Here is an 18,175-nt window from a genome sequence, read left to right as displayed (position 1 = left end):
GCAGTGGAGCATGCGGTGTTATTGTGGTGGGTTAAGTGCCTCACAATCTAATTACTCTAATGTCAGCTGCAGTCTTAAATCACACTCGCCGGCTGAGTGCACTGCTCAGTCTGTCCTTCAGAAAGGGAAGCCTTGCACTGCTCTCAGATTCATTATTCCGATTGGATATGAGCTATTGCACTTATTGGCTGGTATGAGGAAAAGGCTGCTTGGGCTCCCATTGGTGGCAAGAGAAGCAGCTTGCTGGCACGTGATTGGCTCCTGGGAGAGAGTGGGAGGTGAGCTGTGTCTTTCCTCCTAGTGCTGAAGTGCGCGTGCATGCAGGGGACTCTTTACTCTCCTCTTATTTGACTGGCTGCAGGTATTGGTGTCTGCCTCTTCTGCGCGCGCCCACGCGTGCTTCTGTGTGTGTGCGTGTGTCTCACTGTGTGTGTGTCTGTAGCAGAGAGAGCAAGAGGAAGAGGAGCAGCGTTTCCTCTCCCCCCTCTGGCCTCCCCGTCTCCCTGCTCCCTGTCACTCCGTCCTTCCTCCCTCCCGGACTGCACTGGCCTGGACCCTGTACCCATCAGCCCCTTTGACTCTCCTCTCTTCACCATCCCATCTCAGCCGCCGCAGGTAAGGAGCCGCACTAACATGACCGGCTGCAGAGCTGCTCCAGCTGTTCACAAGGTATAATAGCTTTTCTCTCCTTTGGGCTTTTTGTTTTCTTCATCTTTATTTTTAAGTCTGATTTCATTTTGCATGTTTTTGGCCCACTTTTCCCTGCATATTACACTCTCTAACAAACACATTAACACTCCCACCATCTCTTTCTATTCTGGCTTTTTAAGTTCTCCCTCTGGCAGTTCCTCTCATGAGGAAGTGGGTAGAGACATGAGGGATTAGGATGTTTGTTGTCACGGCTTTTGAACCCAGATTCGGCTCATGCTGAGTGCTTCATACAACTTTCTCTTGTCAAGCTGTGACTTCACCTGCACCACTTTAGAAGCAGTCTATAGCCTCATTGAAAAAAGAAATTGTATTAAGTGTGTACTTCAGCTCTCTTTTGTTCTGCTGTGGTAGTTTTATTGGTATCATTACTTTTCTGCTTATGTTTATTGATTCCCATCCGCTGCTATAGTGCCTCTGAGTGAGACACTTACTGCAGCCCCAATTTGCTCCAGGAAAAACTTATTGTGGCTGTTTATTAAAAGTTCCTTTGGGCAAAATCACCGGCTAAATGGCTCAGTGTAAAAGCAGATACTGTACGGTAAACCTGATAGTGCATGTGCTTTGGAGATTTCCAGAGAAAGAGAAGACAAACAGCATGACGTAGCAGAAACTGTAATTACTTTAGGACTAGAACTGATCCAATCAAGGTGGTCAGTTCAAGCATTAACATGGTCTACACACCAGTGCAGCCACAGCAAAAAAAAAAAAAAAAAACCTGCTTAGTTCCTGGTCCTCCACTCCGCAGCACTTTGCCGCGAATTAGATTTTTCCTGAAGAAGTGATTGAGCTATCAGTACTGACTGAACATATTTCACAGAGATCCTCAAGTGTTTTGGCTCTTGTGCTGAAGCAGGCTGCATCACACTCTAGTCTCTAGTCCAGGTTGGGCCTGCAGTGGTCTCTGTTACAGGATTGTTTGAAGCCATGACCACTAAGTGTAGTTAGTCTTGATTTTACATTATGTGGACACTGAAGCGGAATCAGCACTCTACTGTAGCCCACTCATCATCATAATTGGCCATTTTGTTTTTCCAGTTTCTCACATACATTCTCTTTATCCTGCCTTTTGGAAGAAAAAGCGAATTTCTCTAAGTGCTTTGTCGGGTGTAGCTATGGGAAGCTTTATTCATCATGATCATGCTGAGACTGCAGGCTTGTTTTGCAGCATAGACCTCAAATTGTCTGGGGATGTTGGAAGTGCGGAGGCATTGATTAGGCAAGTAAACTGAGAGAAGAACAGGTGTCTTAATTAACACCAGTATCCCTTTGCAGCCACCCTGGCCTGTTTCCAGCGGTGAGATAAAGAACAAGTGATTATTCAAATTAAAAAGCTGCTTTAATTCATCGCAGGCAGTTGACAGATCCAAGCAGGAAGTGGAGCTGGAACTTAGCGGGGTGACGCATTTTAGCACATACACATTAAAAATCTCCAGTGCAGGATTAAATCCTAGCGAGTTAAATGGGTATTCCTACGGTGCATTTGATTCAGTTCAGTGTTTGTTTGTGTAACTGTGGTGATATCAGCTTCATATTTAGGAAAATTTTCTTGTGCACACTGTGACTGTATTATATAATGAGAGCTTTTTCGTTTTAACTTTTATTTTAATTATTATTGTTTTAATCAGCACAGTGTCACTGTCTTGTTAAGTAAATATATTTATGGTTTGCATAGTCCTGCATTATGAGCCCACAATGTTGTATGGAACGTATTTGACTAAAAGCTTTATTTCAGAAGCATATATCACATCCCATGTTGAGTAAGTAATTTATGAGCTTCTTCTTTCACCCTGCCCCCTCTCTTTCCTCTCTACCTCTGTCAAATCCTAGAAACAGCAGTGCGTCAACACTTTTCAGAAGCTCTCATTTTTAGCTGCTGTTCTTTTAAGGAATTTAATATTAACGGTCGGTTCTCTATAAAGACCGTCGTGTAGAGGTGAATGGATACTGTATGTGTGGCAGAATTGGGGAAACCTTACACTCTGTGAAATTTGATCATTTTCTACTACATATACAGAAATTATGAATTCCTGGACTTAAATGTATTTGCTTTGTATGTATCTAAAGAAGTAATGTGCTAGCATTTTCTAATCTGGAAACCTCCAAAAGTGGAGATTTTAATCCCAACTCTACTGACACACTCCTTGCCTACTTCTACATTTATTGCCTAATGTATCTACTTAGAGCAGGACAACATTGCTACCAAATTTTAAAGACTTAATTAAATAATGAATGATTATTTTGGGTTTGTTCTGTTCTGTTGGCTATCGCCTGTACAGAGTGTGTATGCGCTTTTCTCTGTTTTGAAGATGTGATGGTGCAGAAGCATTGCAGACATTTTGAGAGTCGGTATCTGATTACAGACTGAATTGATTAGGCTTATGCTTGTTTTGCTATGGCAACAATGTGATCATATGGTGGCATTCAGTGCTTGAGAAAATCTCTCTTAGCTAGCAAGGTTTTAGACAGCTTTACACAAACTGAGCACATTTGTTAAACTGTCCTTACACAACATGGTCTTCACAGGCAGACGTCAAGGCAAAGTTAGAAAGTAGCATAAATAAAAACATTTCCACTCGTTCTGGTGAAATGTGTTTTCTTAAAATAGAGATGCCAAAGTATGCTGGTGAAAACCCGAATTTCATCACTTTTGGCTGTTTCTGAAATTCAGCCAAGGTGACATTCTCCTGCTTTGCAAGACAAAATAATTTCTGTTAGAGAGAAAGTTGTTTTTAAAAACCTGTCTTTCTGTCTTGTAAAGTTTGCTTGTCAGTCAACATGGATTTGCATTCCAGCGGTGTGCCATGGTGGAATTATGCTGCAAAGCTGGGTGTTAAAAATGAACCCAGCTTATCTCACATATACGGACCCGATTTTTAAGCCTTGCTAAATTAAAATGTCATCAATGTGGGGCTAAAAACCTGCTAAACCACTCCAGATTAGTTTCAGTTACATATTTATCTCTGTGTATGCTTCCATCAGCTTCAGACAGATGTGTGACGCGTGACAGAAAGTTTTAGGCAAAAGTTATTACTTGCAAGATGATTTCTTATTATAATGTTCTTTCTAAACAGACATTTTTTTCCCTCCTGACAGTCATGCTCTTGAAGCAGCTGGTCTTTTTGTGCTTTTGGCTGTTTCTTTTATTCCTCCGGATCCCATGTTGTTTTTGCTTCCGTGCTGTTGGAAAGGCAGAGCTGCAGTATGAATGGGTCGTGCCATTTCTCTTCTCTTTCTCACTCTCTGTGCCAGAACGCAGTGGTAGTCTGGCCCTCAGGGTCAGATCCATTTCACTGTCAAAAGTATATGGAGACCTGATTGTGCTAAACTTTTCAACTGGATGTGCGTTATCTTCAGGGTGTGGGAATTATTTCTTGTTTCCTGTGTTTATTTAACACTTGCTGTAGGGTGAGTTGTGGTTTATGTAGTGCACACTTGCTTGTTACTAAGGGTTAACTCGCATAGGTGATTATCCACCCTCTTCCATGAAGCTATCAGCATCAGGATCATGACATAACTCATAAGGCGATCCAAAGAGCTGCCCTGAGGTGTGTGTGTGTGTGTGTGTGTGTGTGTGTATGTGTGTGGGGTGGTGGTGGTGGTGGTGTGGCTGTGATTGAAATGCTGTACCTTTACGAAGTTGGTGGTACAGAATTATGGCCTGTGAAATCCAGGAGCCCTTTGTGCAGAGCCACTCTGCAGTGTAATTTAACCCGCCGATGGGCCGTGAGATCAATCGGGGCCTGAGAGCAGGAGAGGGGGTGGAGTCTGCCTTAAAGCTCAGACTATTTATGATTCTCAGGGACAATCAGAGAAAACAGCACACATACTTCTCAACTCTCTCTATCACAGGTCACAAAAGTCAGTTGGCACCGGATGTGTAATTAAGTACAATCTCCCAAGGTGTTAATTTGTCTATGATCCAGTTTAATTACTCCAGTTTGTATCATAGTTCAATCCAGGGACAGGGCGCAAACAATGACCTTGTGAAGGTTTTTGCGTGAATGAGCGTGGAGTCTGTGCCTCTTTAAATAATAATAATAGTAATAATAGTAATAATAATAATAATAATAATAATAAGAAGAAGAAGAAGAAGAAGAACAACAACAACAACAAAAGCATTATTTATGTAGCATACAGTTTTAATTCAGCTCAAAATTTAGTTTGTTTATTTCTTTATTTTTTTACTTTATGTGGTAGAGTGAACTAAAAAAATTCTTTGAGACATAAACAACAAAACTCTTAAAATAAAATAGTAAAATAGGCAATAATAATAATGCAATAAGTAATAGCAGTGAAAAAACAAGAAAATATATATATATATATATATATATATATATATATATATATATATATATATATATATATATATATATGTATGTATATATGTGTGTGTGTGTGTGTGTGTGTGTGTAAAAGCTTTAGAGTAAAAGTCAAATAATTAAAATAAAAAATAAAAGTACTATAAAAGTAGCATGTCACTAAAAGTAAGGCAAATAATAAAAGAGGCAGAGTTGCTACAGGGGCCTTTCTTCTTGCCTGCTTTTGGCCCTCTAGGGATGTGTGAGGTTTTGTTTGATTAGTGAGTGAAAGAGTTTGTGTTAGGTGCAAGTGCAGGGCTGACAGCTTAACCACTGATTATTCAAGGCGTGCTAAGCCGTGGCACTTCAGTGACGAATGCCTTCTCCGTTTCTCTCTCTCTCTCTCTCTCTCTCTCTCTCTGAAGCTGAAGCAGTGTCGTGTCTTCGTGTTTGGGATCACTGGCCGTGTGAATCACACAGTGCAGAAGCTTTATTTAGACATAATCCGCTGAGTGTCACTAGAAGCGTGAGACTTCGCTCGACTGGCCCTTCTACCGCACACGCGCTCCTAACCCTTCCCAATGATGTGACTGTGTCAGTGGGTCACATGACCCTGATATCAGGGGAGGAAGAGCGAGGAAACACCACACACGAGGTGATGGACCAGATTCTCAGCTCCCTCGGTCCTCTGAGCTTTAGCCATCGTGGGTGGCGTGGATAAAAAGTGACAGGGTGGCACAAATGGATTCCTCTCCAGAGATTTTGGCCAGGGCTTTTTACATTGAGGATCTGCTGCTACGCTTCCACCTGCTACTTGGCAAGCTCGCCATCCAGGCAGTGTGGGACTGCAATAATGGGCAGATTGGCCTCAGCAGGAGAAAGGGTGGGAGGGAGAGAGGAGGAAACATGTCATGTCCTGCTCAAGAGACCTTTTTAGGTTCTTCTAACCCTGAGATGGACTCATGTGAGATCCTCCAAATTAAAATGTTAGTTTTTCTGTTTTATTCAGAACCTTCCCATATCTTGCTCCCTTCCGTGCTTCCTTGTTTTTCTCTCCGCGAGCTTCTGCCTAGGTCTTTTGCATGCCCTCTCTGTAACAATTCTGCTTGCTTGACACACTTTCGAGTGGCTTGTGTTTGCACTCCCGAAGCATCTGCCCAGCTAAGTCAGCAGTAAGTGCACTGTGTAAGGTAGCAGATGGAAGAGGAGAGAACACTTCATCCCTGTGCAGCACAGTTTGCTGTTCTATGAGCCAGAGCCATTGCTCTCCAGATTAGCTCTCTGAACAGAGATGAACAGCATGTGTGGTGGCAAACCACTGAGCTCAAAATCACATGGCTGTGGAACTGCTGTCCCTCTACCAGCTAGACTAGTACACAAAGCTGTTGTGCTCATGGCACTGTCTCTGTAAACTGGTAGCCTTAAATCTCTCAGGGAAGGCCAGTTGGTGTATAATTTTTTTTTTTTTTTTTTTTTTTTTTTTTGCTTAAGATGTGAAGCACTATGTAGAAGTTCACTCACTCACCCATTCACTCACACACTCTCTCACTCATTTACTCACTCACTTATTCATTCACTTGTCCAGTCATTCACTCACTCACTCATTCACTCACATCCATTTACTCACTAATTCACTTATTCATTCATTTGTTATATAATACTAATTCACACATATATTCACTCACTCACTCACTCACTCACTCGCTCTCAATAACTCATTCATTTACTCACTAACTCACTCCCTGATTCATTCAGTCCCTCATTCACACGCTCATTCTTCTACTCATTCACACATATATTCACTCACACACTCCTTTAATGACCCACCCACTCACTCACCCACTCACTCACCCACTCACTTGCTCATTCTCTCGCTCTCAATAACTTACTCATTCATTTACTCACTCAATCACTCACTCACTCACATACTCCCTGATTCATTCAGTCCTTCACTAACACACTCACTCATTCGTTTTACATGCACACATTTTTTCACTTGCTCACTCATTCTTTCACTACCTCACACACTCCCTCATTTAATGACTCATTTCACTTACTCAATCACTCACACTCATTCATTCTTTAATTCATTCATTCACTCACTCATTCATTTTTAAGTTATACACAAGAACGAACTCTTACTCTAATAGCTTTATTGTATATCAATTTTGTGCATCACACAATCCTGCAGTTGATTATTTTATATTATATTATAAGTAAAAGCACACGCCCAGGTGTTTCATTCCTGCTCCTATTCCAATGTCTCCAGCCAGACAGCTAGTTTCTCACATTACAAATACAGAGCTGTGAATCATCTAAACAGAAAGATTTAACAGCTTGCTTTATTCTAATGGTTTCATTTTCATTACAAGATTGCTGTTAAAAGCAGAAGAACTTCTGCTTGAGTAAGGAAAAAAACCTAGGACTGCACAATTAATCTTATTTTTAATCCTGAGTATGATTTTTGCTTTTTCTCAAGTAATTAAACATAACATAAAATAATGATAATATCAGTGAGGATAAAATTTATTGATTTTTTAAAATTGCTTTTACAGCTAGTATTACTAAGGCAGTTTTATTTTGACTTATATTAGGATTTATAAATTTGAGGGAATATTATAGCCATAAAAATACATTAACACTTTATTTGGAGTAATCTGGTGTGGATAATTATTACACTGTCAACAAGCTATCAGTAACATTATTTAAACTATCATCAGTCTCATTATGAGCAACATATCATTATTGTATCATATAAGAGGATATTCAAGGATGGATTCATGGATTCAGGATTTCACTACTGCTCCTGATATGCTGTTTTGTGTTTCCGATATTGTCTTGGTAGTTTATTATTCATTTCAGTTTTGAGGAAAAGGGTCTAAATGTGAATAATTCTGACTAATATTCATGGTCAATCTTTTTTTTTTCCATGACAAAATATTAAACTAGGCAGTGGGCAGTAGAAAGTGCCTCAGTCTTTAGTGCTTGTCATTAATAAGAGCTTTAATTTCTGACACTTTTAAAGAGCAATCTGCTTCCTGCAGGGAAATTTGTGTGCCAGATGACTTAGCGAAGCAAGACTTCTCCCACACGGTTTGGAATTTTATCCAGCGGCTAATTCCCCTTGATGATTACCTAGGGGAGAGAGTGAAGAGCTGTCAGTTAGATCATAACACAATCCTTCCTATCTCTTACAGTAGGGAAGGTAAATCTGAAGATAGGGCTGAGGGCTGTCTATTCCTTCTATTCCTGGATGGAGGGGAAAAAAAGGTGTGTGTGTGTGTGTGTGTGTGTGTGAGGCTGGTAGCAGTTGGGGAGCGGTTGGTATGAGCATTATTCAAATCTCGGATGAGGCTTTGAATTTTGTAAAGGAGCCGTTTGTAGGATTAAGACTTTAAAGGCTCCTGATCATCAAAGTGTTTTAATGTCAGTGCTCTGTAAGGGGGTGAGTGTGTCGAGTGGTTTGCTAAACATCGCAGCACACCTCCTTCCCCATGCTAATTTAAAGACCTATTTGCTATCTTTTCATATATGCCTTGTCATTGAGCCGTGCACTCAATTGATTCTGCCCTCCTTTTCACTCTTTGCATACAAATATTCCCAAGTGAGTCACTTTTCTGCTCTTCTAATGCCTTTGAATTGATGCTTAATCTGCCAGTTTACACATTCAGAGTTCGTAACTAATTACATAATCTATGTAACTGTTCAGAAATGATCAGCTGTCGGTTGTTAGAATGTAAATGATAATGTCTGAGGACAGAATTAGATTACAGCTGCGTTGATTTTGCATTGATTTCATTTAAAAGGGTAGATTTTATACATGGCTAGCCTTACAGAGAATCATATCAGCTTCACATGTGAATAATTAAGTGATTCATATGAGAAATTTACATGTGGTCATGTGGTTTTATACAATTCACACATTACATTTCACACATTTTTCACATGTACTGCATGTGTTTTTATTTTTATGCCATTTCTTTAATCCAGTGGAATTTTCACACATGGTTCATGTGTTTATATTTTCAAATGGGATTTTTTTTTCATGTCATAGACATTTGACTACATGTGTGACTGTTTATATTTCCACATGCAATTTTCTTTGCATGATTTCACATGATTAATTTTTCAAGTGATTTTTTTTCCTCGACTCATTTATTTTCACCTGTGATTTTTTCCACATGATTTTTTTTATTGTCTCATGTGATTGTTCCACTTATATTTCACGTGTGATTCATTTTTATTTCACAAGAGTGTTTTTCCAAATGATTCATTTATTTACGTTTTCTCATGAATCTTTTCCACAAGTCATTTAATTTTCATATATGATCTTTTCCACGATTCATTTATTTTCACATGTGATTTTTCAGGATTCAGTTATTTCACGTGTGATTTTTCCCCACATGATTCATTTATTTTTAAATGATTCATTTGTTTCACCTGTGATTCCCCACCACATGATTCATTTATTTTCACATGTGATTTTTCCTCAATTCATTTATTTTCACACAATTCTTTCACATGATTCATTTATTTTCACAAGTGTTTCTCTCACATGATTCATTTTTCTCATGTGATTTTTCTACACAATTCATTTATATCCTCATGTAAATTTTCCCACATGAACACATATTATTCATATGTTCTCACCTCTACATGAGTTCAGATGTACAGCTTCATGGTGAAATGCACTTTCACATGTTTTTCCTTTACGTTGAGTTAGCTGAGAGCTTCATTAATATACAGCACTGCAAGCTATGAAATATTTTGGTGTAGTTCTGCTTTTTACTGCTCATGATTTTCAGAGCCAGCTGTCTCGCTCCATCTTGACCATGAAGGACTTCAAAATTTAACGATTCAAGCAGCACAAGGGGACTATGGGTAATGTGGCACAAAGCCCTGCCTCTCTCTGGAGGATGGAGGGGAACTGTGTGGCATCTCCAGGGATTTCGAGACAGAATGTGGACAATGTGTAGCAGTACAATACTCAGAGACACAGTGAGATGGGGCATATGAAGGGTATCTATGGAATCCAATTAGCACTTAATTAAAAGCAAGGGCATGTAAAATACACTGATGTATCTGGAAAACACACATGCTTTGTGCTGGGAATGAATTGGATTCTGAGAATGAGCTGCTATCATGTTTGCGTACGCCGCCTTGTCTTATGTGACTCAGATGGTATTGTTACAGCTGTGTGCTATTTATAGAGCCCCTAAATTGCAAAACCAAAAGACTATTGAAAAAATCAGAGAACACAACAGCAAAGGGAAGGTTACGGATTAGGAAAACTCAATTATGAGTAAATTTAAGGCTAAGTTGCATGTTTTGGGGGTTTGATATTTATCATGCTATAATCTTTTGTTGAATAAAAGAGGAAATTCAGTGGTTAAAAAAAAGGCAAGAAAAAACAAGAATCATTTATTTATTTAAGTTAGTGTGTTTATCAGAAAAACACAAATAAATAAATAAATAAATAAATAAATAAAATCCAAGAGCGCAAATGCAAAACACAACAGAAAATCAGCCACAGAAAAGGTACATACTGTAGTAAGTACATACAGTATATAGTACAGTATATTAACCTCAATATAACATCATCATAAATGTCCTGGTGGAAATCAGTATGCATCAGAAGACATACCTGAATCATTCACTGTTTAAGAGAATATTTACTTGTCAAGATCCTCTAAAATGTATCCGTATCCTCCACAAATGCTCAACCTGCTTCACTTACTAGTTCACAGTGTTTCCATAATGACTTGCCATTGTGTTCTCAGATTCAGTTTTTGATTTGCGGGTGTGGTTTTTAGGCTTCCTATTGTGTTTTTCAAATTCTGTGGGTGAGTCCAGTAAAAGTGTGACATAGATTAGAGAAACAGTGTGTTAAATCTGTAGTTGCAAAAGTACTACTAGTGCAAATGTACTGCTGGTCCGTTGTTCTCTATATACCCCTCCACTGCCTTTACCTTAAACCTGATACCCTTTTGTGACAACTACAGTATTTGTAATAAACAGTGCAAAATAAAAAAATGAGGTTTTCATTTGACTCATACAATGTTCAATTTTCATTTTCTTTTCCACTTTAGGACTTCCACAGTCGAAAGCACAATGGGCCTCATTTATCAAGCTGGATATGAATGAATTCATTTGTAAATCATTTCTAGGAGTATTCAAAAATGAAATGTGGTATTCCTGAAAATCCGGTTAGTTCAGAGAAACGTCTGTATCCTGTGAGAACTTCTGAGGGTGTGTAAGCTTATATATAAGGAGACTCACTAATGTAAAGCTCAGTGAATTATACTCAGTCTATTTATATATTTTTAATGACTTGAAAGAAAGCAATCTAAAACAAATCCATAAATTAAGGCAAATACGCCTAGGTATTCAATTAGGCCAAGATAAACGGTTAAGAATGGGAAGAGTTAATGTGTGGCTGTGGTAACCAAAAAGCTGCAGTGGTTGAGCTTCATTACTGGAAGATTTAGCACACGCTGCTTTTGGGAGGCGCTCTTTTACTGTTTAGTCATCAATTTGTCAAGTTTTCAGCTCGATGTGAGTGTTGTTTCACTAAACGTAAATCCGCTGTGCTGTGAACACATTTAGCATTTTACAGGTACTTGGCGTTTATTAACATACATATGTGAGTATGAAGAAAATCAGCATCTTTTGTAAATCTTCCAGGAATTTTTAGTTCAGTTTCGCCTATGAAAACATTTACACACAGCTTTACTAAAAGACTGATAAATAAAGCCCTGTGTTTGTTATTGCAGGTACATGATGATTGTTCTGCTTAGACATTTTTATGAAGCAAATGGCTGCAGCTGAAATGTTATGAAAGTGCAGTGCATTGAAAAAAGCACTGATAAGCCCATATTATACTGCTATATAATAATGACGTCCCTTTTGAGATGCCTGCATCATCTAACAATCTGATTTGTTGGATGTAAATGATGTCCATTTTAAAGACACTCCTCTATTGCGTTGTGAGACTCCACAAGCCATTAGATCCTAATATTTCACAGGTTTACCTCAGGCAAGTTTCTACATTAGAGAAACTCAGTCATGGATAATTTTAGGCTCAGTTGCATGTCTTGGAGTTTGGTAATTTATCATGCTGGTGAATAAAAGAACAATTCCTTTGTAAATGTACTTATTTATTAAACCATGTTGTTCAATAAGCAATCAGTCTTTCTATGGTGGAATGCTTACATGAGCTGCTGTTAGTCACTGGCGTGTAATCTATTTTTTGTGTTCACTCTTGTTTCTCAGAAGACAGCATCGTTGCATCACCAAACTAACCTCAGTCTTTTATTTGAAAAGAAGAAAGTTTTTTGTTCATATTTTTATATTTATATGCCATTCTGTGGTAGTCATTTAATAAGCGATTCTGTATAACTACCGAATGCACAGTATTAGATGAGGTCACTGATGAACGTGAGGGTGAATCATCTTCCCTGAATCAAACATGCAATCAAGCACACAGATGCCATTGTGACAATCGGAGCATAATCAAAACCTTTCTGTGTTTGACACGTGGTGCTCAGGTGAACCATGATCGGGGCTGCTATTCCAGTTTATCTACAATTATGTTTTTATATCTCACATGTAATTCTTAGTGAAAGGGTTTAATTTGTCCTTCTGGAACACAATTTTAAAAAGTTATCTTTAAATCCATTTGTTTTCACAGACAGTCATGGTAGATGGCCAAAGATACGTCAGGTCTTCTCTCTAACAACTTGCAACAAAAAGCACTAAATCGATTCCAAGGGGAACAATATTGATCACAACCCAGCCTGCCTGCTAACAATATGGCACTGATCTTAATTGCTTCAGGCACATTATGCCAAGTGAAATTAACAGTCAATAGTTGTGTGACTTGAGCACGGACCCTGCTTGTATTTTGCATATAAAAGCATCTCTGAGAGAAATGCTTCTTTTTTTTCTTTTCATGCTACAAAGTCGTTGTTTGCTGTTTGCTGGTTGCACAATCCCATTTTACTGTTACTGAAATGGAAGTGATATCAGAATTATAAGTAAGGAATAACACACAACAGGGCTGTTATCCTAGAGGAATTTCTTTGCTTAAAGGTTTCAATTCAATTCAGTTTTATTTATATAGCACTTTTAACAATGGACATTGTCACAAAGCAGCTTTACAGAAATATAGAAATTCACGATATAAATTTTACACTTATACATTTGTCCCTAATGAGCAAGTCAGAGGCGACAGTGGCAAGGAAAAAGGGAACCCATCCTCATTTTGGTGACACAGGATAGGGTGATTATAAATAATTCCCTTCTATCACTGTGTACTACATGGTCAAAAAGTGCATTTGTGTAACCAGGAAATTCATTACAGTTTCCACATGAAGTCTATTTTGTTGAAGTTATCAACTGTTCACTGATGGAGACTTGAATGATTGATTTCCAAGTGATGAGAACTCCAGAAGTTTTCTCTTTGATATCTTAGAGGGAATTCTCACTTGTGGGTCATTTAGGTATCAACTTTGTCACAAATGTGACAAAATTCCTTAGGAGAAATAGAATGACACAAAAAAAGAGACATAAGAAACCGAGAAAAGGCCACACTTCCCGCCACCTGCAGTAATCAGTGTGTGATTTTCAGCTATTATCATTTCTATTATGTTAAGATCTGTGCCTAAACCATTTTCCTGATGAGCCGATTTAAAGAATTACAAATTCGTTTCAGACATGAGCAGCTAGCTGTCATAACTTAGTGCCTGGCAAGAGGTGTAACATGGACCAAATCCCCTCATTGATAGCCTTTGGCATAAAATACAATAGTATAGATTGAATAGGAACACATGAGTGTAGCAGGTGGGGGCGTGGATTAGCGTGGCTCTGCACTGGGTGGGTGGCAAAACCTACAGGGGTAATAGAAGGCACACCTGAGCATCATTTTCCCCATATAATAATGCGAGCTGTCTTTCTTTCTCTCTTTCCCTGAGCAAAATGCTGGGCATATGTGTCTATGTGGCCATGAGCAGAGCAAAATAGAAAGGGGTAAGTGAGCTGGAAAGCTGCCAAGTTTTTTGTTTTGAAAGGTTTTATATTACTGATGGACTACTGTGCCACAGGCACAAGCCTAAATAATCAGTTTAAAAAAGCTCACGTGCACTCTTTTTTGGGTCTGCTGTGTTTCTGGGAGGCCAACGCTGATACAAAGACAAATCCAATCTGATACGAATCCAGTGTTTCGGGCAAGTATTAGCCCAGATACTGATGAATTGGTGGTGTATGTGTAGGTGTTGAATATGTTTAGTGCTAATCATAATGGATTAGTAGTCAAAAGTTTTTTTGAACACCTAGAGTCTTCTTGCAGTTTAAGCAATATTATTGCCACAGAGCAAACAAAATGATACAGAATAGCACCTAGAAAAGGAAACCTAAATCTTTGTGGAACTTAATTGTTTGCTCTCAGATCCTAATGTAACTCTAAATGAGTGCTTTATTAAAGGCAGGGCACTTGGAGTGTAAAAACCATTAAGCATATAGATAAAAGACTCCTAGACAATGCTAGTAACAAAACATAGATATGCGGCGTGCCTAATTAAAGTGATTTACGAACATTGGCCTTTTCCGATTACATGAGATTGTTCCGACAAAATAAAGTAACTTCTAACATTTCTAAAATTTAAACCCATTCGTTGATTAGATTTAAATAAATAATAATTTAAATCATTTAAAATGAGGTCATTTAAACAAAATGCTAAAGTATAGAGTGTTCAATAAATCATTTAAAATGTATAAAATGTAAATGTGTACATTTAAAATGTATATAATGTATACCAGTGTATACTGGTGGATTTGGTGCACATGTGACTTAAGTGTACGTGACTTAAGTGTATGTGTTAGTGATAAGAAGCCATACCAATATTCAGTGTAACTACAAGATTGCAAATGTGATATGGAATTTATTTAACAGTTCTATAAACAAGAAATTAATATCAAATAAGTGATAATTTGCATATAATATGGCCAAATGTTGTTGTGCTTATTTTTGCTTTGCTAGAGGAAATAGATCCCAAAGAAGCTACAATCACTTTATAGCACGTCAGCTAGCTGGCTAAAGGTGTTTCTGGTAAAACTTGCGTCCCTTCTTCCTTTTCATCTTCATCTGACGAGCTTTCATATTTTAAGTCAAAAGTTATATTCATGAAAAAAGTAAAGTTTACCATGTCTGCTGATGATGTCGCTAACTCTACTGTAGTAACCGTTTAGAACTAGGAAGTGGAAATTTAAGTGGCAAACACAGACAAGAGGAGTGATACACACCGTGAAACATCAGTTTCCAGTGCGGTTATAAGAAATATAAGCACTCTTGGAACACTGCTTGACCATCAGATTAGTGGACCAGAAATAACTCTTGTATAATTTTCCACAACAGCAGCTCTGGCAGTAGTGCAGATCACAAGACAAATCACAGGTTTATATTAATGAGCTTGTCATTTCATTAATACGTTATTGTTTCTGTACTAACAACTTGCACAGGGACATGTATAGTGCAAGCTCCACATAATCTAAGGCTAAAAATAAATGCATTTAAAAATGTGGTGATTTACAAAGAAAAACATTTAATCTAAGGTGAAACTTTGTAAGGAAACATTTAAGTTATGAACGGAGTATCCAGTGTCAGCGTTTTATAATGGTCAGTGAGTTTTCAGACACAGGCATATTTTCAGGACCAAGGGCTTTGCATTTTCTCTGTAACATAACCAGCTGCATTTTTTTTGTCTTAACTTCAAGGCACAAAAAATGGAGGCTGGTGAGGGAATGATTGTTTATAGGTGCTATAATGTGAGTGATAACAGGAATTATCTTGTTTCATTAACATTCCACAACATTAACATAACTATAAATGGATAAAAATTATCTAAGTAATAAATTAAAAATTGTAACCATTGCCAATTGCTGTGGTATAAGACAAATAAAACACTTCAGGATGTTCTGTAATTGGAAAAAAATCAACTTTGCGTTGGTAAATGTAACTCATTCTACCACTCTGTCCTTGATTACTGTCCTATCACAGCATGCAGCCTAGTGGTTTTTTTCCTTACATATTTGCTAAAATTTTCAAATGAAGTGTTTCTAAGCTCCACTGTTGGTCTTTCTGTGTGGTTGTGTGGAGGAGATAGACCCCCGGTGTCCTGCTCGCTGTTTCTGCACATAAGCACTTTGCTGACTTTCTGCTTACTCTTTCTGAGCTGTTTTGTGTGTGTGTGCATTGTGTGTGTGATTGTGATCCCACCGCTCCTTGTGTTTGCGTTCCGGCCTGCTGAAAGCTCAGTTCCACTGCTGAACGCTCCCCAACGTCTTAAAAAGGATTTTCAAAGGTTTTAGTCACGAGCAGCCCAAACACAGACACACACACACCTGCGTCGCACCGATTGTGGCAACTGCTGCGTAGAAATTTTGCTTTCATCCCTGGTTTCTCTGTCTAAGTTGCACAGTGTTAGCAGTAATATTTCAGGGATTATTTATTTGCTTTAATATTTTGTCATTTCAGCATCAGTGACAGCCTTAGTCGCTTCTTTTTTGTGGATCAGTTTAAATCAGCAAAATATTGTAGCCCATTTTTTTCCCATGAACACGCTTGACAGGCACTTAACATTTTCTTCATGTTAATCGAACCGAATAGAATGTGGGATAATGGTTAATTGATTAGGATCTACACTGCTGAGAGATTCATTGACTATCACCAATGATGATTTCAGCGTTCAGCTTTGCTGTTGACTGTTCTGCAGTTTTATTACTGCAGTTTTCACAAAAAGTGTCTTTTTTTTCATTTATGTTAATGGAGCATTCTCAGCATTTATTAATGCAAATTTACTGTGCATATAGGCTGTGCTGCATAGATGCTATACAATATTGTGTATGCGTATGGCGCTTAAAATCACCTAAAAAAACCTTGTTTGTGGATTAATAGAAGTAAGTCGTGTCTATCAGTCTATGGCAGTGCTGGGCAATTTGAATTTAAAATTGCAAAATATTTTACGAAGAATCTTACTTTAATATGCAGGTTTGTTGTCACATTAGAACAATTTGTGACGACACATTAAAGTAAACTTATTAAAAGCAAAAAAAAAAGATGGGTTAAACAGTAGCAGGCAGCAGTAGATAACTATATTCAATCAATGTCTAATGCTGTATAACAGTTTACTCAATTGAAATTGGGGACAACATGCCCTTTGACTAGGAAATCTGGCTATGGAACAATCACCAAGTCAAATTCTACATTTAGAAAGGCTTTAACAAAATAAACTGAAGTCACAGTCGAAATGGTTCACAGTGAACACTAAGCTTTTATCTTTTTTATTTTACAGCATGATTTGATACATGTAAAGAAGTATTATAGCAACATCACTATTAAATTCATTCATTCATTTTCAGTAAGCACTTTATCCTGGTTAGGGTCACAGTGGATCTGGAGCCTATCCCAGAAACTCTGGGTATGAGGTGGGAATGCACCCTGTATGAGATGCCGGGCCATTACAGAGCACCATACACACACAGTTTCACACTGAGGGGCAATTTAGCGTATCTAATCCACCTACATGCATATGTCTGGGAGTGGTGAGGGAACGTGCAAAACTCCACACAGACAGTAACCGGAGCTCAGAATCAAACTGGGGACCCTGGAGCTGTAAGGCGGCAACACTACCCACTTCTTCACCATCCCACTGCTAATGTTTCCATTTGTAACACAATATGCATGATTTCTGCTTAATACTAGCTAGAGGGTTTTTTTTTTCTACAAGCTCTTTTGTTAATGTTCCTAGAGAATTGCAAAAAGGTATTGCATAAATAACTGACTTTAATTTGGCCATTTAATCCTTTAGGTAGACATATATATATATATATATATATATATATATATATATTTTTTTTTTAAGGTTACAAATGAGCTATTTGCCATACAAACGTCAGTTTGCCCATGGCATTTTTGCTTTGTTTACCTGAACATGTGATAAACCCTGCCTCCTCCACTTTCATTCATTGTGATGCCTAAGCGCTATTTGTTGCTGTCTCCAGGAAGAGATGGACAGGAAGAGATACTGTAGAGATCACTGCAGGCAAACAGTTTGAATTTAGCAAGACTGCTGCAAATTTCCAGAAATAATGTCGATAAAACAAAATGTCAG

General features: G+C 38.2%; 1 protein-coding gene across 9 annotated transcripts in view; it reads left to right on the top strand.

Moving 5' to 3' along the window:
- The first annotated feature begins 327 nt into the window (after nt 1-327).
- pcbp3 (poly(rC) binding protein 3) overlaps nt 328-18,175 on the top strand; it is a 76,305-nt gene continuing 58,457 nt past the window's right edge. For 4 of the 9 annotated variants that reach the window (XM_026912563.3, XM_026912562.3, XM_026912565.3 and 1 more), the window contains exon 1: nt 329-615. The gene's annotated coding sequence lies outside the window, so the exon portion shown is untranslated. Of the gene's footprint in view, nt 670-18,175 lie in introns of all 9 variants that reach the window. The other 5 variants (XM_026912561.3, XM_026912559.3, XM_026912568.3 and 2 more) reach the window with 3 other exon arrangements.

Source organism: Pangasianodon hypophthalmus, chromosome 5 (assembly GCF_027358585.1).
Source record: "Pangasianodon hypophthalmus isolate fPanHyp1 chromosome 5, fPanHyp1.pri, whole genome shotgun sequence".
NCBI lineage: Eukaryota > Metazoa > Chordata > Actinopteri > Siluriformes > Pangasiidae > Pangasianodon > Pangasianodon hypophthalmus.
The sequence above is the reverse complement of the archived record's forward strand: the minus strand, read 5'-3'. Positions and strand labels throughout refer to the sequence as shown.